Genomic DNA, 25,360 nt, shown 5'->3' on the forward strand with positions numbered 1-25,360 from the left:
GCTAAGAAATTTTAAGTTCTTGAGTTACAGTTTCTAAGGAAAGGCTTGAATTTCATATATTAGTACTTCTACTTTCTACTTCACGTCTCCCAGTTTTAGAGCTTAAAAAACTTTATCAATGTGAAAAACGTGCACAAGTGTAATTCAGCATCTTCGTGTTTAGGGCTGTGTTCAGTTTAGTTCAAAAGCACAATTTTAAGTTATACCTTTCACTAAGAACAAAAAGACAAATTAGGCACAGTTCCAATTCAAGAAGCCCAGTCTCATGAAGTGATTTTCTTTTTTTAATATATATTTTTATTTATTCTTATTAGTTATACATATAGTAGAATGTATTTTGACATTCATATATGGAGTATAACTTTAGGAAGTGATTTTCAACCATAATTGGTAACCATCAATTATGTAGAATACTTTGTAAGATAAAGCATTTTAGTGGATCTTCACATGCATGTTAAAACTATTATACATTGGTAAGCAGTAAAATTTTTTTATTAATCATAATTCCTGCTTGTATTTGAAAAATAGTACAGGTTGAGCATCCCTAATCCAAAAATCCAAAATCTGAAATGCTCCAAAATCTGAAACTTTTTGAGTGCTGACATGACACCACAAATGATATGTCATAGTCAAAATGCTAGAGCACTAAAAATATTGTATAAAATTACCTTCAGGCTATGTATATAAAGTATGTATGAAATATACTGTTTATACTCGGGTTCTAGCCCCAAGATATCTCATTATGTGTGCTTAAAGATTCTAAAATCTTTAAGATCCCAAAATCTGGGGAAAAAATCTGCAATCTGAAGCACTTCTGTTCCAAGCATTTTAGATAAAGAATACTCAACCTGTATATATTGGGGCTATTACTCAGTCTGTAGGTGGTGTTGATGAATATGACTTTTTGAGTCATTCGTTATAAACTTCTCGAAGGGTCCATAGTCTACTTGCAATGAAGTAGGTTGGTTATTGTTACTAGTGCTACTCTTGCTAATGCAAACACACAGTTCAGTCATAATGGGTATTTGTACAAGACTGAAGGCATTTTCAAAGAGCCCTAGTGAGAAAGGGCAAGTCTTATCTTCCTATTTGTATTGGACTTGTAATTTTGTAAGTTGTTGATTTTTTGCTTTACAATCTAATGATTTAATTTCTATTTGTCTTCCATTTAACTCAGTGGATGTAGGCAGGAACTTAAGGTTAATGACAAGTTGTGGAGAAGATGGACTAAGAAATGATGCTACATGGGAATTAGGAGACTGGACAGCGAAGGGAATGGAGGACCTGATGGGGTGTGTGTGTGTGTGTGTGTGTGTGTGTGTGTGTGTGTGTGTGTGTTTCCCAGGGTTATTTATTTATTTTTGTGGTGCTGGAGGTGGAACCCAGGGCCTCGCACATGCTAAGCAAGAATTCTACTGCTAAACTGTTCCCAGCCTTGTTTGTTTTAATTACCTTCAGAAGCACTATGAATCTGACTAAAAACTATGACTTTATAGAAAAAGCATAGCAAATTGTTTTGTAGCAAACATCATAATTTTTTGGAATAACTTGAGAAAAAATTTTCTTGACAAATGTGAGTTACTAAAGGTTTGCTTTAGGACCATATTCCTAATTTGACTTAGTCTCAAATGAGTTGTTTCCTGTCTTGCAATTAGATAAGTATGCAGAATGAGAAAGGGATGAATCAATCTGCAGTCAGTGTTGTGAGCCAGTTGCAGCTGCCACAGTAAAGTGCTCCCATTTAGCTATTAAAATCTTTGGAAGGCTTGCATGTGTAAAATATTCCTAATTTGTTAGGAACACACATGGCTGTGTGTGTATACATGTCATTGTGCAGTAGGCCGTTCTTTATTAGCAAAGTATAGATCCCTGTGGGGTACTAATTACAGCTTTGGCTAGCAAACTGCAGAAAGACAAATAACAAAGGCAAGGGAAAATAAATGGAGGAGAGAGGAAGAGATCTGGGCTTTGCTGTTTTACACCTCTAGCATAAATGAGACATGCTGTGAGTAAACACAGCTGTATGGAAAAATTAGTTTTGAAGAATTGAAAATAAATAACTACCAGCTCATTCAGCAGATCTACACTACACATCTCCAAGAACTTTTTTTTGAAACTAGATGACTGTCACAAATTTGACTTGTCTCTTGGAAATTTGCTTGACATATACTTTCATTTTTGTGTTGTCTATTTCTAATATGCTTGTATTTAACACAAAATCACAAATAGGCTTCAGGAATTTCACTATTAGAGAATTATATGTAAAATTTTGGGTTTTTTTTTTTTTTTTTTTTTTTGGTGATAGTGGAATTGAACTTGGGCACTTACCACTTACCTATATCCCCAGCCTTATTTATTTTTTATTTTGAGACAGGGTCTTGTTAAGTTACCTAGGCTGACCTCAAACTTGTAATTCTCTTGCCTCAACCTCCCGAGTAGATAGTATTAAAGGTGTGTGCCATTGTGCTCATGTAAAGTTTTAATGTTTACATTAGTGCAAGATAATTCACAGTAGAAATCTTCTAAAATATTATTTATTGAGCACCTACTATGCAATTCCTCTGATTAGATACTATGGAAGATACAAACATTTACATATAGATAATCCCTGCCTTCAAGAATCTTGCAGTTTAGTAACACACATGAAATAATAGAGGACAAGGTAGTATTTAGTGAAATGCTAGATAATATTGTATAAAGGTGCTCTTTAAATTACAAGGAAAGAAGTCACTGAGTGTTTAGGGAAGACTGAGTTTAGGGAAGACTTCTTGGGTGAACTGAAATTTGAGTTTAGCTTTCCAATAGCAATAAGAATTCCATAGCAATTAAGACATGATGAAAATGATCCCTAAGAAGGACTAGACTCAGGGACTGGGATTATAGCTCAGTGATTGAGCGCTTGCCTTGCACTTGTGAGGTACTGGGTTTGATCCTCAGCACCACATAAAAAATAAGTAAATAAAATAAATGAAGATATTGTGTCCATCTTTAAAAATATATGTATATTTAAAAAAAGGAAAAAAGAAGGACTAGATTCAGAAGTTTTAGCTTTTGGCATTTTCAACAACTGCTGTTTTGATTTTCATTACAGTTGTAGTGGCACATTCTGGAAAGGCAGTAAGCACTAATATATATCGTGTGAGCTTTATGGGATGAGGGTAGGGGATATAAATATTTTTCTTTTTATTATAACTGTGGTGATAAATTTCCACATACCATCCTTTATTTTGGTCAGGATGGGAGAACTTGATTGGAATAAATGTCAGATGATTCCTCTTATATTAAAAAAGTGGGGGGGACTAGATTAGTGTGAAGAATGGGTAGTAGGAATGTGGTTGTGAATAGCATGGGTCTTGTTTGGGGATTTTTGCCTTAAAGCTTATACTGGTGTGGACAGTGTATCACAGATAAAAGCTAACATCTTTCAAATCTGATTTTGGTAGGATAGTTCCACACTATGTAATAAAAGCCTTTCCCTTTAATAATACTATGCCGGGGAAGTTTGGAATGTTGGAAATAGTTGTTTTTTTGGGGGGGGGCGTGCTGTGGATTTAACCCAGGGACACTTAACCATTGAGCTGCATCCCCAGACCTTTTTATTTTGAGATAGGGTTTTAGTTAAGTTGCCTAAGGCCTCAACTTTTTTTGCTGAGGCTGTCCTTGAACTTGGGATCTGCCTGCCTCAGTGTCTGAGTTGGATTACACGTGTGTGCTGCTACACCCAGCAAGAAATAGTTTTTAAATGTCTTCATGGGGATGCTCATTGATTTTTTTTTTTCCAATGATGGATTGCTTCTAGAGAATCATTTTCCCTCCCCTATATGTAGAGACTGTCAAAATAGGGGGGGAAAGACTGCTTAATCTGCCTGAGAAAAATACAGATAGCATATTTTTTTATATATATTGGGCCATTGTTTTTAAGAACTGGTATTTAAAAGGGGCCCATCTTGCTATTAGGAAAAAAAAAAAAGTAATTTCAATGAATATTTAGTTTTGTGAACTTGGGCTCCCTGCCCTCAGTTCTTCATATCCTTTTCATACTCCTCTGTTTTGACCCTTTACCATTTTCTTCATTGAAGTACTTTTCTTTTCTTTAAAAAAATTTTTTTTAGTTGTAGACGAACACCAGACCTTTATTTTATTTATTTATTTTTATGTGGTGCTGAAAATCAAACCCAGTGCCTCACACATGCTAGGCGAGCGCTCTACTGCTGAGCCACAACCCCAGCCCCTGAAGTTACTTTTCTAATTCTAGCAAATACCTTTCTGCACTGTTTGGATTATGTAATCATGGACATATATTACTTTTACTTTACACAAACGTCAATGGGTATTATCTGGTCAGTGGGATTGATTATAGGATTATTTTTATATTCTCTATATTGAAAAAAATTGATGCTCTTAAAAAATTGTGTGTGGCCTTCAAGTAAAACCTGTGGCATTTAGATAGTGGAATATGGCACAACCATTGAAAAATGAGCTGGATGTTTATGAAATGAAGTTCAACAAATCTTAAGTAAATAAAGACACTTAGGTGGGAGGATTAATTCTGACTGGAAGGGTTAGGGAAGGTTTCATGGAAGACATGGCATTTTGGCCAGGCCTTGAAGGAGAGTCGATGCCGGCACAGAGTGTGCCAAGCACAGGAACAGGAAGGTGCACGCTCTTGTAGGAAGTAGCACGTAGTTCCAGGTAGAGCTGGTGGAGAAGAGACTGGACCAGTAAAGTGAAGACAAATAGCAGCCACACAGGTGCAGTGTGGAAGGAGTTGGGATTTCATGCTGTATCTACTAGAGAGCCTTTAAAATTTGTCTTTTAATAATTTTTTTAATAAAAAAGTGACATAATTATTTTTTCAGGTCAGATTTTTTTTTCCATGTTGGAGATCAAACCCAGGGACTTGTACAGTGAAGCAACCACTACCACTGTACCACGTCCAAACCTAAAACCTTTCTAATTGAGTTAATAATTATATAATAATTGTACACACTTATGGGACACGGTGTGATAATTCAATACCTGCATGCAATGAGTAATGATGAAATCAAAATAATAAACATTTCTGTCTCTTTAAATATTTATCATTTATTTTTGTTGGGAACTTTCAAACTCCTTTCTAATTCTTTTTTTAAATAACTTTATTAATTTATTTTTTAATATTTTTATTTTTTTAATGTAGTGCTGAGGATCAAACCCAGTGCCTCACATGTGCTCAGCAAATTATTTACCATTAAGCCACAACCCCAGCCCCTCTTCTAGTTCTTTATAAAATATATACATTTTTGTGAGCTGTCCTCAACTATGGTTAAATCTTTGTTTTAGGAAGACAGCTTTTGTAGCTGGAGAGAGTAGAAACATTGGCAGGTTATTTGTAGTTGACATCAATGGATGAGAACAGAAAAACTAAAAATGAAAATAAGTAGTTAGATGCAGAGGTAAAATCAATAGGATTTGGCAACAGATTTTAATTGGGACAAAAAAGGAAAATAGAAGAATTTAAGGTTTTGAGTTTGAGAAATGGAAGCTACACTCCTCTTGGCCTTCTTGAGTGAAGTATATGGAATTGAGTCACACTTTTATTGGGCATAGTGGGTTATTATGAACCGTAATAAAGACTTTGAGCTGTGTAGGTTTTATTACTTCTATAATAAATGGTCAAGATTGCTGTAGCTTTGGGTTTCTGTGTCTTTTTCTTCCTTATGTGTTATTTCTTTATTGCGTATGTGTGTCTTATAGAATAATAACCTCTTCTACTTTAAATTTATCTTAGACAAAAAAGCTGGCTAGAATAAGACATAAAATAAAGGTAAATGGATTGACTGAGGGCCAAAGAGGGCTTCCCTATATAAAGTATTTATAGTGCTGTTTATTTGAATTCCTATGACATTTGAGGTTTTAAGATAGATGACCCTAAATGAATTAGGTGTTAAGTGTGCTTGAAGTATTCTCCATATTTAGAGAGTATCCTGGTTTGTAAGCTATACTTACTAAGAATTAATAAAACTATAATTTGTAGATTGGCTGTTTTTCCATAAACAACATATTTATAAAGTGGCTGAGTGACAGACATGTTGAATAAAGGAGAAAATGACACACTAAAGCTAGAGAACACTGATTTAATGCAAATAACCTGGCTGGGAATAGAACCACTTGGTTTATAGTCCCAGTCTTGCCAAGGTAGGACCTGACTAGCTTGTTACTTCTGCAATTGTATCCTTACTGACAGAACAGATAGCAGTTATTCTATCTCCCTCAAGAGTAAGGTAGCACTGTTGAGGAAATCATGTCTTTACATGAGTGTGGAAATATGTAATTCATTTCTCCAGGAATGCAAATTAGCACCTGTAACTCATGCTTTCTCTCTCTCTCTCTCTCTCTCTCTCTCTCTCTCTCTCTCTCTCTCTCTCTCTCTCTCTCACACACACACACACACACACACACATACACACACACACAAACAGAGAGAGAGAGAGAGAGAGAGAGAGAGAACGAAAAAAATTCAACTTGTACCACAGCAAATTACTATCATCACTCAAGTTTGATTCTGCTATTCTAGATCCAGGAACGCAATAAATCTTTAGGGTGCATTTTAAAGCTTTGGAGGAAACTCCCATCAATTTTTATTTTTTTCTGTAATGAGAGCTGACTGGTTCTTCCTCTATATATAAAAAAAAAAACCCTTCATGGGTTTATAACTTTTTGGTAAGAATGACTTCAGTATACATGCTGTTAATTTTTAAGTTGATTTTTCTCTTATTTGTAAGTAGATTTCTCTAGCTCATATTTAGTTTTTTAAATTGAGGTATAATTATATATAGTAAATTACATACTGATTGTACACTAAAGTGTCTAATCTGGGATTTTTAATATACTCAAAAGTTGTACAACTATCACTACTATCTAATTCTAGCACATTTTTATCACCTCAAGAAGAAGCCCTGTACCCATTAGCAGTCACTTCCCATTCACCTTTTCCCTAGCCCCTGGAAATCACTTATCTTCTGTTTCTATGGATTTGCACAATTCCATTTGGAATATGTGGTCTTTGTGTCTGGCTTCTTTCATATAGCATAATGTTTTCAAGATTCATTGATGTAGCGTATATCAGTACTTTTTTTCTTTGTATTACTGAAAAGCATTCCCTTGTATAAGTATGCCACATTTTATTTATCCATTGGTCAGTTGATGGGCATTTGGATTACTTCTGCATTTTGTCTATCATGAATAATGCTGCTATGAACATTTATGTACATTTTTTTTTGTATGTGAACATACACATTTGGAATTGCTGGATGATATTGTTAAGTTTTGAGAATGGCCATACACTGTTTTCTGTGGTGGCTGTACCTTTATTTTTCCACCAGCAGTGTATGGGGGTTCTAATGACATCCTCATCAACACTTATTTTTTTTTGTTTATTTAAATTATAATCAGACTTTTTTTTTGTGTGTGTGTGTGGGGTACCAGGGATTGAACTCGGGGGCACCTGACAACTGAGCCACATCCCCAGCCCTATTTTGTATTTTATTTAGAGACAGTGTCTCACTGAGTTGCTTAGCGCCTCACCATTGTTGAGGCTGGCTTTGAACTCTCGATCCTCCTGCCTCAGCCTCCCGACCTGCTTTGATTATAGGTGTGTGCTACCACACCTAGCTCCATTGTGGTTTTGAGTTGCATTTTTCTAAGAACTAATGATATTAAGCTTTTTTTTTTTCTCCCTTTTCGGTGGATTAAATCCAGGACCTTGTACATGCTAGGTCAGTACTCTACATGTTATTATTCTCCCAGCCCTAGCATCTTTTTGTATATTTATTGGCCATTTTGTATTTTCCTTGGAAAACCATCTGCCAAATTCTTTACCCATTTTAAAACAGGGTTATTTGTCTTTTTTATTGTCCAGTTTTAAGAATTCTTTATATATTCTATAGATGAGACCTTTATCAAATTAATGATTTGAAATATTTTCTCCCATTTTGTAGATAGTCTTTTCACTGTCTTGAATATTCTTACCATCAAGTAACAAAAGTAAAATTTCCAGGAAGTCTGATTTGTCCGTTTTACTCAGTTACTTGTGTTTTAGCTGTCAGAGCTAAAATACTATTGACTAGTCCAAAATCATGAAGATTTACACCTATATTTCTTCTCAGAGTTTGTAGTTTTAGCTTCTGTATTTAGGATTTGTTGTATTTGAATTAATTTTTATATGTGATGAGAAGTAGGGGCTCAAATTAATTTCTTTTGCATGTAGATGCCCTACTATTGTTTTTGTGGCAGCAGTTTTATCACTGCACATGTTTATCACTGCACATTTTTTTTAAATTCTAAGATGCTACCAGAAACGTGTTTGAGAGAAATGGCTATACATTTTAGCATGCTATTAACTTCTCTTCATCTTTTCCCTTTATTAATGCCAAGACTTTTAAAAATACAGGTTTTTTTTAACATAAACAATCAAAGGCAGACGATTAATCTTTATTTTATATTCTCATTAAAAGAGAAGACGATACAGATTCTAATTTTTTTTTAATAAGGCACAATTAAATGAATTAGCACAAATAAAAGTATTTTTTTCCTTTGCTTAAAGTTTGAGGCATTTATTTTTAATGGAAGACCTTGGGGTTTTTTAGATGTCTTTGCATTCTTAGTGTTGTGTAGTTGGTAGATGCCAGTAGTATCAGTTGAACTAAATTGGAATAGCTTTCTTTACACTTAAAACCAATTGCCATTAGAAAGAAAAGTTTTTAGAGGTAAACCAACTTTAAAAAAATTTTTTTTAATTGGACACACTACCTCTATGTTATTTATTTATTTTTATGTGGTGCTGAGGATCGAACCCAATACCTCATACATGCGAGACAAGCGCTCTGCCTCTGAGCTACAAACCCAGCCCAAGCCAACTTTTTGTTTAAAAAAAGAAAATAACAAAAAAGAAAAAGAACTCATAACCAATACTTCGACTTATTTTTTAATATATATTTTTTTAGTTGAAGTTGAATATAATACCTTTAATTAATTAATTAATTAATTTTTATATGGTGCTGAGGATCGACCCCAGGGCCTGGCCGGAGCTAGGCAAGCAGCCTATCGCTGAGCACACCCCAGCCCAACTTCTCCGTATTTTGAGTGCCGATTCTGTTGACATCAATGGGGAGCAATTGACTTTTTGAGAAATGCTATGGGGTCTAGAAAACCTGATGATAGCCACAAGATGCAATCAATAAAATCTGAATTGTGTGTGTGTGTGTGTGTGTGTGTGTGTGTGTGTGTGTGTGTGTGTATGATGTGGTAATCTATTTATTTATTTAGTTAGTTGTACTGAGGTTGAACCCAGGGGTACTCTACCACTGAGCTGCATCTCCAGCCCTTTTTATTTTTTGAGACAGGGTCTTGCTAAGTTGTTCAGGTTGGCTCAGACTTACTCTTGCCTCAGCCTCCTGAGTAGCTGGGGTGATAGGTGTGTGCAATTGTGTCATCTTTGTGAAACTGTAGCCTTGCATGATTAACTAAATAAAACATACAAGAATCCCTTTAAGTTACTGGTAATAATGGAGGAAAGAACAAAGAATTCATAGCTACGAGGCCTGGGTTTGGGCTCTGCCACTAATTAGCAATAACACAACCTAATTATATCTCAATGCCTTTGAGAGGAATAGATGAGGGTGTTCTTAATAGATTGTTACAACATTTTATCTATTTTATTTTTTGTGGTGCTAGGGATCAACCCAGGGCCCTCCACATGCAAGGCAAATACTTTATCACTGAGCTTGCACCCCCTAGCCCTCAAAATTTTATTTTTGAACATTTCTGATGAGAGGGTCTATAGCTTTAGTCAGATTGTTAGATGGTTCATGACAATAAAAAGAACCACCTGACTAGATAATTTATGAATCTGATTGAAGTTTAACATTTTATGGTACTTCATTATAACCTTGGTTAGATCATTTCATATATCTAAGGTTATGTTTTATGTTTAACATTGTTTTTGAAGACAGACTGACGTTTAGCACACATGAGTGCTTTTGGATATTCTCTAGACTCCTTAACAAAAAATCAGTACAATTATTCTCCACTTTAAACCTGTTTTGGGGCTGGAGGCATATAGCTCAGTGGTAGAGTGCCTGCTTAGCGTGGACAGGGTCCTGGGTTCAATCCCGGCACCATCAAATGCATGCCAATCTTTTATCCACTTTCCATTTTAGTAAGAACATGCCAGTCAATCCTGATTTCCTTTCTCTAAGGACTTACATCCAACCACTAAAACCTGTTACCTTATCTTATGAATAATGATTGTTAACATAAAGTATTTGCCAAGTATACCAATTGATATACTAAATGATTTACATTTTCTCACTTAATTCTTGCAAAAATACCATGAAGTAGGGATGATTTTACATATAGAAAAACTGAGGTTTAAAAAAAAGTTAAAAGAATCCACTGGAGATCCTAAATATTTGCTAGTAAGTGTTTTTTCCTGACTCTGAAGCTGATACTATATAATATACTCTGGTACTGTGATCCATATTGTCTTTCTTAAGTAGTTTTAAAAATCCTTTTTCTAAGCAACTTTGGTTCAAGCTGTAATGATATTTCATCAAACCTGTTATGAGGTTTCTATTAATTGTTTCTATTTCTTCTCATCTTCTACACCTACTCATTCAAACAATTCTCACCAAAAAAATTCTCTTTTTTTTTTTTTTGAGTTTAAATGCACTTTATTTTTAGACAACCTACATGACATGTTTTCTTAAAAAACAATGCCTCCACTCCAAATAAATCACGGTCAAAATAAATGTGCTCAAGATGACATCAGTTCCATTTGTCTTAAGTCCTGGTGTTGTGTGGATGACAAGCAGCAGCCAGTTATGATGACAGATGATAGGTCCAAAGTAACTGCCAAATTTGTTACTGTAAAAATAAAGTAAGATCACATCAACACCTTTTCCAATAAAGAGTACTAACTTTTCTAAACTACAGCTGTACAAAAAAATTCTCTTAATGCAGGTTTTACTATGATATTACCAGGTTTAAAATCTTTTAATGGCTCCATATTTTACAAAGGTTGAGGTATAAATTCTTGAACATCGCAAAAGGCAGCTTTCTGTAATCCACTCCAACCTGTTTTTTTTTTTTGTTTGTTTGTTTGGTACTGAACCCAGGGCCTGTGCACGCTAGATACCCCAACCTATTCTTAAGCCTGTCATACCCTCCATTATTTTATGTCATACTGTATTTCATCACTGCAGCTATAGCTAACTGCTTTCCTCTCCTTCTCAGGTGCTCATGCTCTTCCTAGGTACTTGTCTGGGTCATCTCTCTTTCCTGCCCTCTACCTTCCTGCCTCATTCCCTCCTATGCATCCTTGAAGTGCAGGTTGTCTCTCACAGGCCTTTACTGACAGCTGGTTCAAATGCCTTTTCTTTTGTGCTATGCTTATTTTCTGAATATATTACTACACAATTGCTTGCTCTCGCCTTTTTTAATAGACTGTATACTTTTTGAGGGCAGAAGCCACATCTTGTTTTTTTTTTTTAAATCTTGACCCTCAGCATGATGCCTAGAATATTAGAATATGTTCAGTAACTGTTTATTCAATTAGTGAATGCAATTTAAAGTATTGCTTACAATTATGGCAAAACTTTAATTTTCTTTTTCCCTCGAGGAGGAAAGAGAAAGATATTTAGTTGCTTAGTTAGGGGCAAAACCTTTATTGATATTGTAATTGTCACTGGGCTCTAGTGAGAATATTTTTACTGTTTTAACATTTTCACAGAACCTGAGTAACCTAGGAAAACATTTTATAATTTTTAGGAAGTTTTCAAAGCTTATTTTCTGCTGGGATTTAGTTCAGGTTGAAAATAAAGTGTTGGTCTGGAGTATATCAAAAAGAAAGAGGGGAATAAATTAGATGTAGAATGAGGTAACAAGGTTTCTAAGTATCCAGTTTGGTTCACAATCTTCTTGGCAGCATTGAAATACAATCTAATTTTTTCAGAGCACATATAAATGAAGGATGACCTAAAGGTTAGGTGGGAATGGCTGGCCCGCCTCTTTCTGGACTGAGATTCGGAGCAGTTGACCTAGAACTGTACCCTTAGAGAATTCAGAGTATTGCCATTTGAGGTGAGGCTCATTACTCTGATCCCTTTCCAGTGCTGCCCTTGGCTATCTAGATTACATAAGAAAGTACTTCTACATGGGACAGCATATTAATTTCCTTTTGCTGATACACAATGATTTTCAAATTTTTTTTCATAATTAAATTAAAAAGCATTCTCCTATGAGCTCATGTTTTTCTTTAAAATAATGAATATAAGTAAGAAAAAATCTTTAGATGAGGGATACAAAAATTTTGTTATTGATTATTGGCCACTGTCAGTTTATTCTAAAAGAAGAAATTAGCATATCTTGATACGAAGTGTCTCAATCTCTTGCATCTGTAAACAGGCATTTTGTATTCTTCTTGTGTATATCTGGATTCTGTCTTTACCCTTTATCATGTGATCCCTATGCACATTTTAATTTTTTCTTTTTAGTTGTAGAGGGATACAATGCGTTTATTTTATTTGTTTTTATTTTTATGTGGTGCCAGGGATTGAACCCAGTGTCTCACGCATGTTAGGCAAGCGTTCTACTGCTGAGCCACAGCCCCACCATCCTATGCACATCTTTTATCATGAGGAAAGTAGTTTTGGGCCGTTGGGCATATTAAAATCAGTTTATTTCATTTGTTTGTTTATTTGTTCAATTGATATTTGGGGGACAGCATTGTAGGCACCAGGGATGAGCAAGACAGGCACATTCCTTTGCTCCAATGGAATCTATGTTCTAGTGGGGTAGATGAACAATAAAATTAACTTTTAAAAACTATATAGTATGTCATTAAAATGCAATAAATGCTGCAGAGAAAAATATAGCAAGAAAATGAAAAGGGCAATGGGGGCTCCAGTCTTATGGGTAACTATGGAAAACCTCATTGAAAAAGTGACTTTTGAGGAAAAACCCAAAGGGAGGGAGTCCTGTGGCTGTCAGAGGAAGAGAGAACAGCAAATACGAAGGCCCTGGTGGAGACATGCCTCATGGAACAGAGACAAGACACATAGTGTGGCTGTAGCAGACTTTGGCTTTTGTTCTGAATGACATGAAATGTCTTTGGAGGTGTTTGGAGGCATTCAGTTTTCAGTTCAGAATTAGGTTATAAGGATGAATTCCTGCCAGGAATTTTCTTTCTTTTTTTAATATTTATTTTTTAGTTGTAGTTGGACACAATACCTTTATTTGATTTATTTATTGTTTTGTGTGATGCTGAGGATCTAACCCAGGGCCTTGAACATGCTTGGGAACACTCTACTGCTGAGCCACTACCCCAGCCCCTGCCAGAAATTTTCTGATTTCATGTTTTAGGAAAATGTTTGGCTCTGAGTACCTCATTTGAAAGAAAGATACTGGGATGGTAGGGAACTAAGTGGTAAGTCATTTCATAAAAACAGTTGAAGGATCTGGAGATATTTAACCTTCGAGAAAACCAAGTGTGAGGGCTGAGCTAGTATGGGTCATTTTGTTAGGTAAAAATAGTTAAATATTGTTAGTATTAATTTGAACCACACAAAAGTATTAAAGCTTTGGCAGACTATTTATATGGAAACAGAAGTAGAGTTATTTTGGAAGTTTTAGTGGCTCAAATTAGGACCAGTGTGTGTAAGTATATAGAGAGGCAGATATGGCCTCCATGTGACAGGGAAGATCTTTCTCCACGAGTTACATAAGACAGGAATGGGCTATAGTACGTGTCCCTGCCATCAGAAGTGTCCAAACAAGGGCTGCGCAGCCCTTGGTCAGCAAGGTATCTGAACCAATTCTGGCATGGAGTAGGGAGTTAGACTAGATGGCTTATTAAAGTCTTTTCCATCTTAAGGTCTAGAATCTTCATTTAGTATAGAAGCAAAGCTGAAAAGCATGAAAAGGATTGAGGTATTTTCATCTCAAAGCTTTTGTTTTGTTTCCCTCACAAAAGGAATCATGTTTTTGGAGAGTCGTTTTACTCCTTCCTACCCTTTAAGCCGCCCTAGAATTGCTGTAAATCAAAGATGTAATGGATATTTGGTATTTGGTTACTCTTACTTAATTCTCTTTTTATTTTTTTAAATGTATTTTTTAGTTCTAGTTGGACACGATACCTTTTTTTATTTTTATGTGATGCTGAGGATCGAATTCAGGGCCTTGCACGTTCGAGGCGAGCACTCTACCACTGAGCCATAACCCCAGCCCCTCTTACTTAATTCTTAAAGAGCCATTCCAGTTATTGTAGGAAAATTGCTTCTAGCTTTTTTTTTTTTTTAAACCCCCAATGCTGGGGATGGAACCCAGCTCCTGGCAGGTGCTAGGCAAGTACTCTACCATTGAGCTATATCCCCAGTCCAAATTGTTATTTTAAAAACAACTAGTTTAGTTTCTATTTATAAATCATTTAAAAATTTGAACTGAGTTTTATAGTATGTGACCTTCATCTACACACTAACTTTTTTTTTCCCCCAGGTGGTTGAGTTTTGGTTTTGGTCTGTTGTTTTCAAGTATTTCCCATGCCACATTATTCATTGTTTCCTAGAGATGTTATTACTATACTTGTAAACTATGTTTTCTAATATTTTTAAAATAATTAGCATTTTAACTTATATCCCTTCCTAATGATAGCTGCTTGGTCACTGTGTTGGTCTGGGATTTCATGATGCTGTGCTAGAAAACAGAATCTGTAGGAAGAATGACATCTAAAGGCGGTAGAGAAAGCATCATCCCAAACTGAAACTGTATCCATCAAACAATAACTCCCATTACCCTCTCCCCTCAGTTCCTGGTAGCCACTATTCTACATTCTAACTCCACAAATTTGGCTATTCTTGATAACTCATGTAAGGGGAATCATACAGTATAAGTAATTTTGTGTCTGGCTTATTTCATTTAGTGTTCTGTCTTCAGGGTTCATCCAATTTGTAGCATTTGTCAGAATTTCATTCTTTAAGGCTAAAGAGCTTTAAGTGAAGATTCTTTTTTGAGATGGGTCTCTCTGTGTTGCCCAGACTGTCCTCAAACTCCTGGGTTCAAGAGATCCTCTTTCTTCAGTCTCTCAAGTGACTGGGATTATGGGTGTGCATCTCTGGACCTAGCTAAAGCTCTTTTATTTTAAAATTATTTTTGGTACCAGGGGTATTTAATCACTGAGCCACATCCCCAGTCCTTTTCTTTCTTTCTTTCTTCCTTCTCCTTCTCCTCCTCCTCCTCCTCCTCCTCCTTCACTGGGGTATTAAACACAGGGGCACTTAACCACTGTGACACATCCCAGCCATTTTTTATTTTATTTAGAGGTAGAGTTTCGCCAGGTTGCTTAGGGCTGCACTAAGTTGCTGAGGCTGGCTTTGATTTCCCGATCCTCCTGCCTCAACCTCCCAAGTTGCTGGAGCTTATATGGATGTGTCACCACATCTGGCCTAAAAGCTCTTTTTAAAGGCTGGATGTATATACAGCATTTTGCTTATCTATTCATCTTAAATGTCGTTTCATATAGTTTCTTCCTTCAGTTTCATTATCCTTCTGAAAAAGAAGTCCTTACTTTTTTGATGGATGATCTGAAGTCATGGTCTCTAGATACCTCATTATTCTTGTTATTGGATATATTGCTTTGCTCATGTCCTGCTTAAGATGCAGTGCTCTGCTGGGTATGGTGGCACACACCTGAGATCCCAGTGATTCAGGAGGCTGAGGCAGGAAAGTGACAAGTTGTACACCAGATTTAATGAGAACATGTCTCAACAAAAGGGCTGAGGATGCAGCTCAGTGATAAAGTGCCCTGGGTTTGGTCCTTGGTACCCACCCCTTAAAAAAAGAAGGCAGTGCTCAGAATGTAACAATGTCTCCGTTATTTCCCACAATGTGGATACCACACTTCTATCAAGAAGATGTTAGGGCTGGGATTGTAGCTAAGTGGTAGAGCAGTCATCTAGCATGTGTGAGGCCCTGGGTTTGATCCTCAGCACCACATAAAAATGAATAAGTAAAATAAAGATATTGTGTCCAACTACAACTAACAAATAAATATTAAAAGAAATGAAGATGTTAATCATTTTAGAAAGCCTATTGTATTTTTGGCATATATGAACTTTTCTGGAAATAATGTTACCAAGTTAGGTCTTTCCCACATGTAATTTAAAAAGCTGCTAATAGCTTTTTAAATACTTTTTAATACAAAGTATTTTAAAATACAAAGTATTTAAAAAATAGAAAAAGATAAACATTACCCAATTTATAAAGCATTACTGATATAGTTGAGAGGCCTCCCCCAGTCTCATTTCTTACTATTGCTAGAGAACACAACTGTTTTGAAATTTGTGATTATTCATTTATTCACACTTTTATTACATATGTATCTCTAAGCAATATATATGTACATAAATGGAGAATTGAAAGACATACAATATATAATAGATACATTATAATTGAGACATAATATAATAGATACATTATATCATCCATTGTATATTGTGTATCTTTCGATTCTATGTAAATAGCATTACTTGGACTATATTCTTTGACCTGCTTTTTTCATCAAACATGAGAGTCATCTATGTTGTGTATATGTACCTGTATACGTGTAGCTCTTACTCATTTTTGCTGCTATGGGTTTTATCCTGTGAATTTATTGTTAATTTATTCATCCATTCTTTGGTGGACATTCACTACTACTTTTTTCCTTCATAATTGTTTTTCAATCTCAGTGTGAAAACCTACATTTCCTTTAAATTCTAGCTTATTGATTTTGGTCCATTTTTCCAGATTCAAATGATTTTGAACTAGGATTCAATCACAATTACCTGCAAATTTGATAAAAGTTCATGGTATAGTAGTGAATCTGAAATCCAGTTTACTAGTTACTTCTGAACTTTGTAATATAATTTTTCAGGGACTGAAAATATATTTTAACTCTCAAGCTTACTTCTACTGGTTTGAACTATCTTTGGTTGTTAGAGTCCTCTTTGTATTACTGGTTTAAAGAACACAGGTTTTTCTCTCAAGGTGTAGTCTGAATTTAACCTTCCTTTCCCCTTCTCTCCTCCCTCCCTCCCTCTTCCTTCCTTTTTCTCCTTTGCTTTCCTCCTATACTCTGCCATTTTTATCAGGTTTTTTTTAAGCTCCATTGTTTTATTTAGCCTTAATCTTTTGGTCATTACTTTTGTAGGTATTTCTTTGCAATGCTACTTTTAACACTTCAATTTTGTATTTATTTCTTCATAATCTTCCTGTTTTTTATGACTATCTTTAATAATTTTCTCATGCTTTTCTTTTTTTTTGGAGGACTGTGGATTTAACCCAGGGGTACTGTATCACTGAGTTACATCCCTAGCCATTTTTAATTTTGAGACAGGGTCTTGCTAAGTTGCCCAGGGTGGCCTCCAACTTGTGATCCTCCTGCTTCAGCATTCTGAGTCACTGAGATTACAGGTGTGGGCCATGCCCAGCTTCTCTTATGCTTTTCTAAAATTTTCTGATTGTATTGAGAAAATTTCACTGCCAGATTCTCAAGTCTTAGCAAAGAACCTGCCACCTGGTATGTATATGTAAAGCAAAGTGAAATGTAGAACTTCTCTTTCTAGAATTGCCTTTACTTAGCCTTAATCTTTTGGTCATTACTTTTGTAATGACCAAACAAGTTCTATATTGTTGTAGAATCCTTGGTCATCCAATCATATCTTACTTTGCTTTAAATGTTTTTAAAATTTATCTATAATAAGCTTATGTGTTTGACTGTTATCTCTTTTCTCCGAATAAAAACTTTGTGAAATTGTTGTTTTCTGACATGGTTCCTAATATGTTCATATCACCAACGCATTGTTCTTTATCACTCAGAATTAAATCCACAATAAGGAGAACCCTTCCCTTTTGAGAGAAAATTGTCATCAAGGCTAGTCAATAATTTTATTAGATGCTTTTAGCAAATTAAGATTTGAAATACTCCATTACTCAGTTTTGCCTCTGCCAATATTACATTTTCTGATAGTCCACAGGATATTTTTCATATTTAACTATGGCAGGAGATAACCACCACATCTGTTCCACTCACCAGAATATCTACTAAAACAAGCCACAGTCCAAAGGAAGTTTCTGATTCATACATGAACTCTAATTAGATGATATCTGATACATTAATTTCCTGTAGCTTTCTATTTAAAGTAAAATTTGTCAATATAATAAATCTTAAGAATTTCTTGAGTTTAAAAATCATTTATTTATTGTGAAGTCTGGGAATTGAGCCCATGAACTTGAACACATTCAGTGAGTGCTCTACCATTGTGCTACATCCCAACCTGAGTTGAGAAATTTTAAAATATGTTTAGACTGATTGGCTCAAAGATAATAAAAATAAGAAAGTAAGAAAAATTTCATAGTCCTAGCTAAAACTTCTTTGGAGCTAGAAATCTTCAGGCTTTATTGATGCTTACCTTGAGATTTTTAATGCTATTAAACATTTTCTATATGGTTCTCTTCCCTTTCTGATCCTTTTTAAGGCTAAATTATTACTGTGCTTTGTATTATGTTTTACAGAGAGTTTATATTATGAATGCAATACTTTACATAAATAATATTTAAAAATTTTGGTCTCTATTTGGAAAGAAAGAGAATGGTCATTATAGTGATGTGATTTATCTGAGGGTGATTTATCTAATAAGCTTGGCTAGTTAAAATGGGAACCTCAAAGTAATCTTATGTGGCATTTGAAGAACTAAAACACAGTTCATAAAATCCATGTATTGGAGTTATTCCAGTGTTGTGAAGCAATAGTTTTAGTATTTGGTTTTATTTTTGACACACATGGTCATTTGGTTTCCTACTTATTGATAGATTAGCTAATAGAGTATTAGGAGATGTAGAATGCTATTTGTTGGCAAGCCACCCTGTCAGGTGGCAGGCAAGAAATGTGAGTTAACTTTGCAAATGGACAAACAGGAAAACTATTAAAGTCAGATTAAAAACAAAAAGAAGAAGAAGAAAGAAAAGAAAAGAAAGAAAAGCCTAGTACTCAGGTATCCTGGCAGAGCTAACCATCCCTAGGGACTTCAGTGGCCCTTGAGGACATTAGCACTGTACGGTAATTGAAGTTCAGAATGATGACTAAATCAATAAAGGTTTAATTAGGCTCTATAGATTTTGAAAATGAAACAAGTATATAATCTATTTCATAAGGATTTGCATCCAGAATGGCTAAAGTAACACACTTTGACATTTAAAAAGAGTAAAAATAAAGGTATGGAAAGTGAGTTTATCTCACTTCTTCCATAGTAATGCCAGTAATCATCAGGTAGTATGTTCTTCTGGGAGAGACAGAATATATCTATCTAGATGTTTTCTAACTGTAAGCTTGAAATTCTACAGAAAGTTAAAAAAAAATTGATCCTTGAAAAAGGAGATGAGTAAGTTTGTTTATTTAAAAATATCTTTGAATGAGTTGATTCAACGATATTAGTCACCATAGAAATGACTTAAATTAAAACCAAGTAGTTGAAAACAGCATGTTCATGCTGGGTGACATTCCTGATTCACTAAATATGGCAAATAAGTTTTCATAGAGAATAGTTTAAGGTCCAAATAATTTCAGGAGAGTAGAGGGAAAATTACCATTTTTATTCTGAAAACCACATTGGTGGTATCCTATTTTTCTAGAAGTGCAAATTAATGCATGTAAATTATGTCATAAAGGAAAGACACTTTCCTGGAGTTTGGGAGGATTGGTGTTATTGGGAAACAAGCTATTTTCTGGCATGATCTTCAATTCTTAAACACCTTTTCTTCTTCTCTGAAAGAATGTCATTCGATTCTGTCTGATTAGAAATGTAAAAGGGCCTTTTATCCTTTATTTTTTCACTTCCTTATTCTTCCAATTCACATAGCAACTCTGAATTTATAACATAAGAGAATAACCCATTTGACCAGATATAGTAGAGTAGTATACGGCTATAATTCCAGGTACTCAGGAGTCGGAGACAGGAGGAATGTAAGTTTGAGGCCAGCCTGGGCTACTGAGTGAGATAAAAAAAAAAAAAAAAAAAAAAAACTCAAGAAAGTACTGTGGAAGTGGTATAGATATTGCTCAGTGGTAGAGCATTTGCTTAGCACGTACAAGATCCTGGATTATATCCAACTGACTTTAATCATAACATTTTAATCATAATGCACACACAAACACACACAAAGTAATAAAAAAGTAATTTAGAAAATAACCTGTTTGTATTACTATTCTAATGTCCCTTTATTTATTTATTTTTCTTCCTTCCTATTTGTAAATCTTAGCATTGGATAGGATTTTAGAGTTCAGTTAATGTAAAGACCCACTTAATAGAAGAAATCTTTCTCTGGCATTCAGCCTGAGTGAATACTTTTGGTGATAATAGTATGTGTTCTATGTGTTGGTTTCATATAAGTGGATTCCACCAACTGCACATAGGGAATACTAGAGAAATATGCATCTGACTGAACAAGCACAAACTTTTTTCCCTTGTCATTATTCCCTAAACAATACAGCATAACAGCTTTTTACGACACTTACATTGAGTTTAGTATTATAAGTAAACTAGAGGAGATTTAAACCATATAGGAGGACACAAGTAGGTTTTATGCAAATACCATGCCATTTTGTACAAGAGATCTGAATATCTGTGGATTTTAATATGGGGGAGTCCTAGATCTAGTCCCCCATGGCTCCCTAAGGATCAACTCAATTCCCAAGTACACCATTTATTTAATCATTGGTTATCTCTAATTATTAGGATTTTTTTCTTTTTACTTTATTTAGATGAAAACTCTGTAATTTTTTGCCCTTAGGAAACACATGCAGCTCTTGAAATTTGTGAGAGTACCAATCACAGTCCTTCTTTGGATTCTTTTTTTACTAGGCTAAGCATCACCATATCTTTACCCTATGATACAGTCTTAAATTCCATCATTATCTTCTATCTCTTCTTTCACGGAGTCTGTTCTCTTTAGGGTAAACTGCCTAGAACTGAATGTAAGATTTACAATACAATATAAATACTGTGAACAGAGGGATTATTACATTCCACTGTATTCTAGATGGAAAGTGAAGTCCAGGATGTCAGAGACTCTTTTTGTCTTTCTCACTAGTGTAGCCTCCTGCATACTATAGCACCCAGAACATTGTAACATTCTCAAAATTTATGTTGAAGTGTCAAATGTGGTCATTATAATTCTAGAAATGCAGCTAAAATTGTTAGCTGATTTAGAATTTTGTTTCTGTTGGGGCATGTTCAATCAAGACCTTAAAATGTTTTTCTTGTAAACTGTTTTCACATTGTGTAGACTAAAATGATGGAGGTAAGTGAGGCTGGTGAGGTAGGAAGAAGTCACGTCATTTAATTAAGGACCTGTAGTTCAAGTGAGAAGTGGAGACCGGCACAAACCTGATAGTGGCAGAGAAGGTGGAACATGAATCGGCTCTAAATATGTTGGAGGTAGACTATAAGACTAACGGATTTGGTTGGGAAGGGATATGGAGAAGGCAAAGACAGTGTTGAGGTCTATGGTTTGAGGTCTGGATGGTATGATTGAGCCATTTACTAGGATAAGAAAAACAGAAAATTAAGAGTATTTCTGAAAATGTCTTGAGAGAGTTGTGAGATGCCCATCTCTCTTCTGTTTTGGTTCCATTGCTGTATGTCTTTCATTAAGCCATTTATCAGAGTGGGCCAAAAGAGGTGTATTGTGAAAATGCCTTTAAGGTCAGACCTGAAACTGCTAGGGTTAATGAGAAGCATTCTAATGAGAACAAGCTAGAGAAACCAAGGGCTGCAGTAATTCGGAAACCTTGGTTGCAAGGCTTTTCAAGTTTCTCTGCCCAGTCAGGATTGGTTTCAGCTTCCCAGGGATTCCCATTGTGAGTGTTTATCAATAACCTGAATTTATCCAACTTGTATCCTATTCTCTGCTTCCACTTTATTTATTCACTTCCCTATTTAAAAACTCCAGTGGTGGGGCCGGGGCTGTTGCTCAGTGGTGGAGCGCTTGCCTCGCATGTGTTAGGCACTGGTTTCGATGCTCAGCAAAATAAAGATATTGTATGTCCATGTACAACTTAAAAAAAAAAAAAAACTCCAGTGGCTCTCCACCACCTTCAGGATGAAGACCAAATTATTTAAAATAATATTCATGTCCTTTCCTAAGCTGTCATTTTTGCCTGTGTCTGTTTCCCCATTCCATCTTCACATGTACTGTCTGGAAAGAAAAATCTGCACATGGTTGTGGGACCTGAAATTGATGAGAACACAGTGATCTTGGCTGTATTGAAGAGGCTGCCCATAATTTCTCAACAGTAGGGGTTTATTTAACACAGAAGCACCTCTGGAGCAGAAGCCTCTGAGACAGATACAACCTGAGAATTTACAAAGGAATTGCCACTTTATAATATATTAATAGTTTTATTAAAATATTGCTTAGCTGTGTGAACTGAGGCAAATGTTTTAACTTCTCAGAGCCTGTTTATTTATTGGGGGAAATGAGAATGTCTACTTACAGAATGGTTGTAAGATAACATAGTAAAACATTTAGAATAACGTGTGGCATTTAGTAGGTTCTCCATAAATGGTAGCTCCCATTTCTCCTCCTCTCTCACCTTCTCCACCCACTTTTTTTTTTTTTTTTTGTACTGGGGATTTAACCTAAGGGCACTTAACCACTGAGCCACATCCCCAGCCCTATTTTGTATTTTATTTAGAGACAGGATCTCACTAAGTTGCTTAGTGCCTCACTTTTGCTGAGGCTGGCTTTGAACTTGTGATCCTCCTGCCTCAGCTTCCCAAGCTGCTGGGATTACAGGCATGCTTCTGATTGCAATTAGTTTAGTTAGTGATAACTATTCTAACCTTACTTCCCACTACTTCCTAATTTTAACCTTATTCCAACCATTCTGAAATTCTTGCTAATTCCTGAGGAGCTAGAGTGGTCTCATTAATGCCAGTTGCCCTGCATAGAATTCCTTTTGCCCACTGCCCTTTAAGTCTCTTTCTGTTGACATCTATACTCATCTTTCAAAGCTTAATTTAAAAGCCACCATTTCAGCATGGCTAATCACTCTAGTTTAAAGTTCTTAATTTATAGTTTTGTGTTACTTCATTGATTTCTCTCATAAATTTTTATCTGATTAAGATACTGCCTTGTGTTTCAGTATTTATTTCTCATCTCCTTAAGAATTGTGTATTCTTTTTTGGTCTCTCTCAGATAGCCAAGGTAAATCCTTTTTTACCTGATTAGCACCCACTAAACATTAATAGATTCTCTGTGAGCTAATTTAAAGAGTATTACCAATATCGAGTCATTATATTTCATCCCTAAATATTGATGGCAAGGGAAATTTTCTTAATGTTGCCAAACTAGTGTTTTTATGAAGTTTTCCACTGAAGAAGTTTTAATGGAGCATTGACTGTACTAATGTTAGACTTAAAAAAAAAAAAAAGAAAGAAAGAAAGTTTTCATTTGACCTTTTCAATCTCCTGGGAGTTGGGGTTCTAACATTTGTGATTTGCTTGAATATGCAGATGCATATTATTAAAACAAGTGTATCTTTGATACCAGAAGGGATTTGGAGGATTAGGATTGAGATGAAATGGGACTCATCACTTTGTCTTCAGTGCTGTACTAATCTTTCCTTCCTAACTTACTTCTCTCTCTCTCTCTCTCTCTCTCTCTCTCTCTCTCTCTCTCTCTCTCTCTCTCTCTCTCTCTCTCCTTCTTTCTTTCTTTCTTTCTTTCTTTCTTTCTTTCTTTCTTTATCAGGAGTCTTCTTTCTGACATCAAGTAAATAGATATCTTCTTTTGGATTCTGTAACCAGAATGAAAAGAGTATCATTTATACAGGAAGGGCCTGTTTGTAGAACCTTTATCCTGTTTTTGCTGCTTGACTTCTTTGTGTCTTCCTCTGGTTACCTCTCCTATCATTTGCAGTATGAAGAATTTGATAGTATGTGTAACTGATTTGTCAGGAGCTTTTAGTAAATGGTCCATAGATTTTTTTTTTGCAATATATTTTTATTTATTGTTGTACTGAGAGTTGAACTCGGGATTGCACTGCCACTGAGCAACACCCCTAGCCCTTTTTAAATTTGAGACAGGGTCTCACAGAGGCTGGCTTTGAACTTGAGATCCTCTTGCCTCAGTTTACAAAGTAGCTGGGATTGTAGGTGTTTGTCACCCCACCCAACTTTTTGTTGAATTTATATCAACATTAGAGCTAAACTAAGATAGTTTCATTTATATGGTTTATCATTTGAATTTATATTTTTATGTTTATTCTCTCCTCCTTCTCATTCTTACTAATAGCATTGCCACCCAAGTGTAGAAAGAACACACATACAAACTGTCCTTCAGCATTCATTTTTCTTTTTTCTTTTGTAAACTGAGTTGTAGCATTTCTGTTGATTATTGAATTGTTTGAATTCCTGGTCATTGTTTTCTATCATTTCATGTATTATATTACCTGAAATTGTTTCAGTATGTTCCAAAAGAATACTTTTGTGAGAATACGATGGGGGCAGTGAGAGTCATCGCTTTAGCTACGGTGTATGGAGACACATCATAAAAAGGGTGTCATCTGAGCCAGGGCAGTAAGGATGAGAAGGGGACCAACCTTCAAAGAGCCAGGAGAAGAGCATCATAATACAGACAACAGCAAATGTGAAGGACTTGAGGAGGGAATGAGTTAAATACAGTTCATTAATTCAGATTATCAATATCTAAGTAAAATTACTTGGTCTAAATCATATGGAAATGTTTCATTGGCAGTTTAACAACATGCTGTTGATGGGCAGGGAGTACTTTTAGATGTAACAGTGAATCACATAAGATCATTGATAGTCAAGTTCATAGTCTAGTGTTTTAAGTCTCCCTGTGTGTTGGTTATTATTATTAAACTAGGTGTGATAGTGCTTTTTGGCTCTTATCATAAAGCTTGATTAATAACATAGGGCTTTTGAGTTCAAAAGCCTAGAAATCAAGTTTGAAAGTTCTACAGCCTGCCTCTTCTCTTTCCCTACAAGTGAATCAATATTTGCTTTCTTCTCTCTTGTTTCTCTGTTTTAATAGTTTCATCTCCTACTCTCAAAAATGCTGAACATTCAAAATCATATTAGAAATAAAAATGGCTTGCAAGAGCTTAAAATAGGATACTCCTGAAAGAGGAAATCTCTTGTGATTCACTGTGTATCTCTCATCACTATTGTCTGCTCTAATAACAATCAGAATTCTGTTTGCTGGTTTGTTTTTTGTTGGTTGGTTTGTTTGTAATGAGGAGTGAACCCATGCGTGCTTTACC

General features: G+C 35.3%; 1 protein-coding gene across 31 annotated transcripts in view; it reads left to right on the top strand.

Moving 5' to 3' along the window:
• The window catches only part of Epb41 (erythrocyte membrane protein band 4.1), a 169,419-nt gene that overhangs the window by 48,175 nt on the left and 95,884 nt on the right, over nucleotides 1-25,360 (top strand). The gene's annotated exons all lie outside the window — the stretch shown is intronic.

This window comes from Ictidomys tridecemlineatus, chromosome 11, assembly GCF_052094955.1.
Source record: "Ictidomys tridecemlineatus isolate mIctTri1 chromosome 11, mIctTri1.hap1, whole genome shotgun sequence".
Taxonomy (NCBI): domain Eukaryota; kingdom Metazoa; phylum Chordata; class Mammalia; order Rodentia; family Sciuridae; genus Ictidomys; species Ictidomys tridecemlineatus.